Below are 8,042 nucleotides of genomic sequence, written 5' to 3' on the forward strand. Positions count from 1 at the left end.
CATCTCACCTGACGGTCAACACAGGTTACAGGGGTGGGCTGAAGAGAGCAGGATGGGGTTCAACAGTGACAAGCGCAGGGTAATGCACCTGGGGAGGAAGAACCTGTGGCTGGGGAACTTCCTTCTCGCCAGTGTTGGAGAACAAGAAAAACAAAGAAAAAACAAAGAAAAAAGAGGATGAAAGCTCTGGCCATCTTTTTAAAGAAAAAGATTTACTCATATGTATTTTTGTAAGAAAAGTGCAGATGTCCATCTTCAGCAAAGGGCTGGATGGAGGTACCTCCCAGCAGCCCTCACTAAAGTGCCTAAGCTGTAGAAGGGGACAAGATTTCAAACATACTGCTGTTGGCTTGCCACTCAGGATACTGATTGGTTTGCATCCTATTCTGAACCACCTCACTGCCCACATAAATTGTGCTATGAAGCACCTAAAATCATACTCTGGGTGCCGGGTGCCAAGAAGTTAGGCGTTATGGTGTGGTGTGGTAGTGTCTTGAGTCTTTCACCAAGTACAGTCAAAAAGCCCAAGGCTGAATTGATTCACTCTTTGCAGGTTAGTCTAAGCTGCAAAGATAGAACCAGTAAGCAAGTCAACAGACATTCACTTTTGATTCTGGAAATGCAGGCACGTGCCTGCAGTGGCCCAGGCCAGAACCTGGGGGATGCTAGAGCATGCCTCCCTGCTTGGCTGAAGCAGATAGCTTGGGCTAAGGTTAGGCTACCCACCCAACAAGGCTTGGGAAGGATGTGTGGAGGAGATGCAAAGCATCCTGGGATGTTGGGGGCCTGTGAGTTGACATGAATCTCGAGGGGATCTGGGATAGGAGTTCAATAAACCAATTTAACCTAAATCAATTCAGTCTGATACTACATCCATCTAGGTTTATCTTAAACTGGTTTGGGCCATTTTGGAAGCAGTTCATGTGCACTGAACTTCAGTTGTGTTACAGATTTGAACCGGTTTCCAATCACTTGCACCGGTTTATGTGTAACTTCTTTCCCTAGCCTTTGTCTGGATTTCACCATATAAAACTGGTTTACCAGACGGACTGTCTACAGGCCTTCCACACAAAGTTGCACTTGAAATTGCCCTTATTATCCATGGTCCCTTTCCCACCGTGTAGTTTCTATGGGATGGGTGATGAAGCCTTTTCTATTGATTGCCCATGACATTGGAATATTGCATTCCTGTGCTTGAAACACGCCTCTTGACAGAGCAATAACCACTAATTAGGTCTTTCTTGAACACTGCAGATGATAATTACTTGGGACTAAAATCAGGTTTATTCCTCTACTGGCTCAATGGTCCTAGCCCACTGAAGACTGATGTGTGTGCTTGTTTTCACTTCTGTTAGTGAGGTGTGGAAGGGATGGTTTCTGGGTTTTTGGTTGTAGCCATGTTGGTCTAAGGGCATACATAGACAGGCAAAGTTATTTGAGTAGATGTGATATCTTTTCATAAACCAAGTGAGTGTAGTTGGAAAAAGGTTCTTAGCAAGCTTTCGGGCACAATCAAGCTTTCAGGCAAGGGGATGGCTTTACAATGATTCTCTAGGCATCAGCAAAGCCCACCCCCCCAAAAAAAATATATGCCTGCATTTCCAGAAGACTTGGTGTAGCTTGCCCACCAAAGAAATACAAATAAACAGGTGTCACACCCAGGCACCTTCCCGAAGGGAATTACCTTCGGTAGTGCTGCTCCTGATTTATATCAGCATGACTGAGAACGGATCTAGCCCCTGGTATAAAGAAGAGGTTTGGTTGAAGGCATGAGGAAATTAAATAAAAAAGAGAGTACTGATGGAAATCTTCTCCAAATCGGTCACTTGATACAATGACTGCAATAAAAACTCCTAGCTCCTCACACAGACGTTGATAGATCTAGAAACTGACAGTGAAGTTCCTTGGAGAAATTGTTTTCTGTTGTTTCTCTTTAAGTAATGACAGTCTCTCAGCTGGGGGAAAAAAAACTAATTTAACACAGAGAATTTTGCTCTGAATCACAATGTGCCTCTGATTCAGTATATTTATTGCCATGTTTCACTCGAGTAAACATGCCGTTGATTAGAATCCAAGCCAAATTATCAGACAACTCTACCAGCATGGTTGATGTCTGTTTTTATGTTGAATTCACACCGTACTTATTTAAAGACAAAAGCAATATTATGGGAATTACTGGCATCATCGCCTTGCTGCATAAGTAGCCCAGGATTTGCAATTACTGCAGCATGTATATGCATCTGGGTTATTCCTTAAGATAGTGATTTGTTAACCCAAACCCTGTACAAATCTATTTTGTTACAGACTAATATTACAAGGGTGATACCAGTGTGTTTTCAGTTTTTGCTGGAGCAAAGCTTGAAATGTATGTAGTGAAAAACATTAACTAGATCATTTGCTAGCGTTTTGGATTCCATTAATGTAATGGGATAAACACGAGAGTAGAGAAGTGCACAAGAAAGGCAAAATCTTGAGGCAGGATTTTAAAAGCACCTAATGATCAGATTTTCAGAGGTAGTTAGCTACCTAAAGAGGTGGATAGACATCTAGTTGTATTTTCTAAATTGCCTAAGAAGGTTAGGCACCTAGACTGAAGCTGTGTTGGGGAAAAAGAAAAAAAAATCTGTGGTTGTGTAACTACAGGTAATGATCATGCAGAGGATGATTTGTGAATCAGTCTATGCTCCCTGACAGAAGAGGAGAAAATGTCTAATTTATGTAGATACAGTTCTCATGGCTAGTTGAGCAGTCTGCAGCATATATGCCATTAATCTGTCTGTAATAAGGTGCATGGCTCAGGGACTGGAGCCCAGCTGCAGGGGGTTCGAGGGAAATAGCCTGCCTGCCTGCCTAGGAGCTCTGGGCCAGCTGACAGGGGTGGTTGGCTGGCCCTAGAGGAGGTTTAAAACTCCCAGGAAGGGTAATGAGGGAAGGCTGTGCTGCTGAGTGGTAAGCCCAAAGCTGGGGCTGCCATCTCATGGTCTGAGGAAGAACCACAGCTTTTGATTTACCCATTTGTTGTTTGTCTATTTGCCTGTTTTATTGTTTAAGTTGTCCTGGGGACAAGGTTGTCCCCTTGTCCTGGGGACAAGGTTGCCCTAGGAAAAAAACAATCTGCCTGGTGAAAGCAGTGACAGCTGACGATGCTGTCCCTTGAAAATCTTCATTTAGTGGGATGAATTTCGGTGAATGGATATTTTTTTCAGCAATCCCAATTGATAATCAGATGTTACTTCTAAGCATAAATACATTCACATGCATGAATTTCAAAGTTACCCCTTCTCATTTTAAAGAGCTTTACTTTGCAACATTCATATCCTCTCCTGATGGTTTTTTTGTAACGTGTGTGCAGGTATAGTGCTATATGTGTGCAAGTATAGTGCTATATGCTATACACAGACATGCTTTGTGTTTGTTTACTTATGCAAGACATTAGTACCCCTTGCCCACACTTTCTTGGCACGTGTAGGCATTACCGTACTAAAAATTATAATTTTAATACTGCAACTTTCTCTTTGCTCATTGTATTTTGATATATAACCAAAGGCACAATACATTTTTGGATAAAAATGAAAATGTTGCTGTAAAGAATGGTTTATTTCAAAATCATTTTGTTTTAAAATGGTCTTTTTCTCTCAAAGAGAGAAAAAGGGAAATGTTCATTGAAATGTTCAACTGAACTCTGCCATTGAGTAAACCAATTTTGTGCGTGCCAAGGCTGAATTGCAGCCAGTGGGAGAAAACAAGCAAAACAAGGCAGCCTTACCTGTGTCAATAAAATGAGGGTCCGAATGGAGGTGAAAGTGTTGGATCTGTATGACCTTATAGTTACTCACCCACTTAGAAACCCTGAAAAAAATTAAACAAAAAATTTGTAATCTTCCTTGGGATAAAATTAACTGTACAAATGCTCAACATAAAATGATGCTGCTGTTATGCCTCACATCCACTTGAGGGTATGAAAAGAGCATTGGGCTTGCGTTGGTCCTAGGCACAGGCCTGAACTTCACCTTCTTGAACTGTGAGCCAACTGCTCATCCTACCCTTCAAACCACTCTTCTAATCTATAAGGACTTACCCCTTATTGCACAGCAGTGATCCATCACACCAGGTAAAGGGGCTGTGTGTGGCTAGAACATGCTCGGGCCCATCCTGGCCAGGCAATGCTGCCCCCCACACAAGGCAAGTCCAGAAAGGTATGACTAGCAATACTGTAGTATCACACCCCAAATCCTCCTTCCATGAAACCAGTTGTGGCAGAAAATAAACCTTTAGCTTGTTGTTATGTGAGATCAGAATCTCAGTGTGCTGGAAGTCATATACACTGAGCAGTAGGAAACTGCTTCCCAAAAAATGCTTTCAATGTAAGCTACCTAAGTAAAAATAAGAAGCTCCAGTGGTGCAATGGGTTAGCATGTGGTACTTATAAGGCAGTACTAGAGAAGTGATGCCAAGGTTGTGAGTTCAAACCTCACCTGGAGCACTTGACCTTTTCCTGCTTGGTGCAGGGGGCTGGACCCAATGATCTTCCAAGGTCCCTTCCAGCCTTACAATCTATGAATCTATAAAAGGGTCTATTTCTACTTTAATAATTGGGGAAAAGAGGCACAAAGACATAAAAGCCTGACTTACAGTGAAATCCTTGAAAGTTAAGCACTTAATTCCTTTAAGGATCTGGGCCTCCATGACTTTCCCAAATTCAAAAACGGAGTCTGTGGTAGAAATAAGACTTGAGCCAAGGTTTCTGAGCTCCACGCCTTACCTGAATCTTGCTTTGTTGAATCACAGGATAGTAGGGCTGGAAGGTACCAGAGGCAGCTCAGCTGGCCAAACCTAATAAAGTCTCTAACCGGAAACCCTGCCCAGGTTGACAAACCAGACACCTACGGCTAGGGCCTCCCAGCTGGGGGCTGAGGATGAAAGCCTTCCCATTTTATTCCACCTATGGCAGCAGCCTGGAGGTCAGCCAGCAGTTTTGCCTCAAGGTTGGCTGTGGTGAGCCTCTCTGTGTCTTGTACTTTGGGGTTTTCTGCCTTCTGACCCTGCTTATCTCTGCTTCTCGAGTCCGGCTTTCAGAAATTCTGCTCAACTTTTGCAATTCAGTCCCTGACTCCATTTGTGATTTGGACTCTGCACCTGCAATTCCCTTTAGATTTGGTAACTTGGGCTCTAGCTCCTGCCCTCCCTGTATGGCCCTGAGTCCCTGCACTCCTGTCTCCCACCCTCTTATCATTTTGTGGTCACTGTCACCCAAGTAACCGTCCACCCAGAGTCGACCCTAGGGGTGCATGGGGCCTGGGGCATATCAGGCTGTGCGGGGCCTGTGCGGGGACAGTGGGAAGGAATGGCAAGCACCTGGAGCGCACAGCCAGCAGCAACTGGTGGTGCATGGCAGCTGGCAAGGCCTATACAACACTGTCCATGGGGCCCCCCCAAAGTGTGGAGTTTGGGGTGGTCACCCTGATTTGCCTCCCTGCCCAAAAGGACAGCTCTACTTCCACCTTCACATTTGCAACCAATTCCTTGTTGTTTGTGAGCAGCAAGTCTAGAAGAGTTTGCCCCCTCTCTACAACCTGTATCAACATTATCCCCAACACACTCCAGGAATACACTGGCCTGCTTGTGCGCTGCTGTGTTTCCCTCCCAGCAAATGGCCCAGTATTCAAGTGTCCCATGAGAACCAGATCCTGTGATTTGAAAGCTTCTGTCAGTTGTTTAAAGACCTCATACATCTCCTCCTCCAGGTTTGGTGGCCTGTAGCAGATGCCCACCATGACCTCCCTCCTGCTGGTCTCCCCTCTGAACTTTAGCCAGAGACTTTCAACAGGCCTCCCTTCCTCTTTGCACTGGACCGCCAAACAAGTATATATTGCCTTTCATATAGAGAGGAATACCTCCTCCTTTTCTCCTCTGCCAATCCTTCCTGAACAGGCTTTACTCATTGGTACCAGTCCTCTAGTCTCTCCCAGAACTGTCTTACCATGTCCGTAACCCCAATTACATTATAATTCCTTGAATGTCCTAGGACCTCAAATTCCTCCTCTTTATTCCCCGTGCTTCTTGCATTAGTATCTAAAGGGTTCAGATCTCTAACTGATTGTCATATCTTCTCCCTGGAACTTGGCTTAATAAATGATGTCTCAGAAAAAAATCTTGACTGAGGCCTATGAAGAAAATTATTTATTTGCTTTCATGTCCACTGAGTGCTCTGGGCAATGTACAGAGATTAAAAAGACAACTCTTTGCGTTTGATTATGCAGTCAGCATGAAACGCAGAATGAGCCTGCGTGTTTATAAATGGGAAGTAGCTAAATCTAATTTTTTTGCTTCCCTAATTGCATTTTCTGCCATCAGCTATAAAAATGTGACCCACAGAAGCCTAATGTTTCTGCTGCCATTACCTCACCTCCCATGTGGATACATGCTCCCTGCTAACTGTCTCCTTGTCAGATCTAATGATAAACTAACATTTGTGATAGCAATCTGCTGCTGTTTCTTTATTTTTCAGGAGCGGGATGGCAACTTTACCATCTGCCACTTCCAGGGGGGCAGCACACTGAGAAGGAAGCACCCTTGTTCCTGAAGAGGAAACTGCACTAGACCTTTACTTGATAAAACTAATTTCTCTCTGAACACGAGCTACTGCTTCACATGGGAGGGGATAAATGTACTAACTCTAGAGAGCATCAAGGGTGCATAACTGTGATATGGAGTAGGTAACAGTCCTTCCATAACCGCGTCGCTCCCAGCATCTGGAATGCACACTGCCAGGCCAGGACTTCACCTTCGCTGTCATTATGAAACAGTGAGTTTTCTCTAGACACAATCAGTGCCTCGGCAGGGTGACTGGCACCTTGATAAAAGCCTAGATAGAGTAGATAAGGAGAAAATAGTCCTGCTGTAATTTTAAGTCACTCAGATCTAATTAGAAGGTCGGGAATGTCACAGCTGGATTGTTCCAGTTTGTGGCCACCAAATATAAGCATTCTGCATCCTTAAAACAGCCAGATGCATTGGGCAACACTTGTATTTTTCTAATGCTTTCTTTACTATCTTGCCTTACAAGTAACGGGTCCAGTTACTGCCAATCGTTTCTTCCAATTTAATACTCCCACGTGCTGTAACAGATTTTCTTGTCATCAGAGGTCCCCATTGCTTTAATTGGACCCAGACCCATAACTTGTGCAAATTGTGGAAAACTCCATGGAATAAAGAAAATAACTGCATTATCCTGCACTGGATGAGCCTGATACAGCAAAGCTAAGATTGCCTTTTCAAAAACCAGTCCTTGGGCTGCCTCGAGGAGTTCTTATTAGCAGCGCTAACTGCAGCCAGAGTCATCTTTTGATATTTGCCAAGATGTGTCACCTCCTAGATAATGCAGAGTACTTCTAAAGAATTATCAAACGGCCATGATGGAGACAATTGCTCATACAGTAGGAAACAGCATAAATGAGGGCAGCCTATCCCATCAGGCTTACAGTAATACTTTGCATTTTCTGAATAGAGTGCCTTCCATCTGCAGATTGCTCATCCTTAACGGAGAACTTTGCCTCTGGCCTTTTCAACATTATCGGAGTCAGCATTTCCACCCAACTGCTATAGGGGATGGGATGGCAAATCAGAAGACAGACTGTTTCTCCGTTATGAGTCCTATTTTTTTAAGGCTTTCTGTCTCTCATCATCTGTGGTGCCCATTGCAGTCATCTCTATACATGCCTAGTTAAATGATGGCTTTGAAACGCACTTAATTGGGTGTCCTGTGCCAGGCATTGCTGGCTTGGGCTGCAAAAGCCCTAGACAAGTCATATTGCGTTTTTTTCCTACCGTCTGTTATATTGTGAGACTAGTTGAGTTTGAACAATGCCGGTTAGACCAGATTCTCCTCTTGTATACACCAGCTTTTAGTGCCCCTAGTGTTCACCAGCCTCAGGCTTTTTTGTCAACAGATCTTTAACTTAACCTCCTACCCCAAGTGAAAACTCAGACTGCCTTCCCTATTCTCGTAGTATACCTCAGGTTAGTGCTATCGATTTGAGCTA

At 43.9% G+C, this 8,042-nt stretch overlaps 1 non-coding gene across 1 annotated transcript; it reads left to right on the forward strand.

Moving 5' to 3' along the window:
• The first annotated feature begins 4,390 nt into the window (after positions 1-4,390).
• On the forward strand, positions 4,391-4,483 carry TRNAI-UAU (transfer RNA isoleucine (anticodon UAU)). Its single transcript is given in 2 exon segments — positions 4,391-4,428; positions 4,448-4,483. It is a non-coding gene; the product is annotated as a tRNA-Ile (tRNA).
• The last annotated feature ends 3,559 nt before the right edge of the window (positions 4,484-8,042 follow it).

Source organism: Alligator mississippiensis, chromosome 2 (genome assembly GCF_030867095.1).
Source record: "Alligator mississippiensis isolate rAllMis1 chromosome 2, rAllMis1, whole genome shotgun sequence".
Taxonomy (NCBI): domain Eukaryota; kingdom Metazoa; phylum Chordata; order Crocodylia; family Alligatoridae; genus Alligator; species Alligator mississippiensis.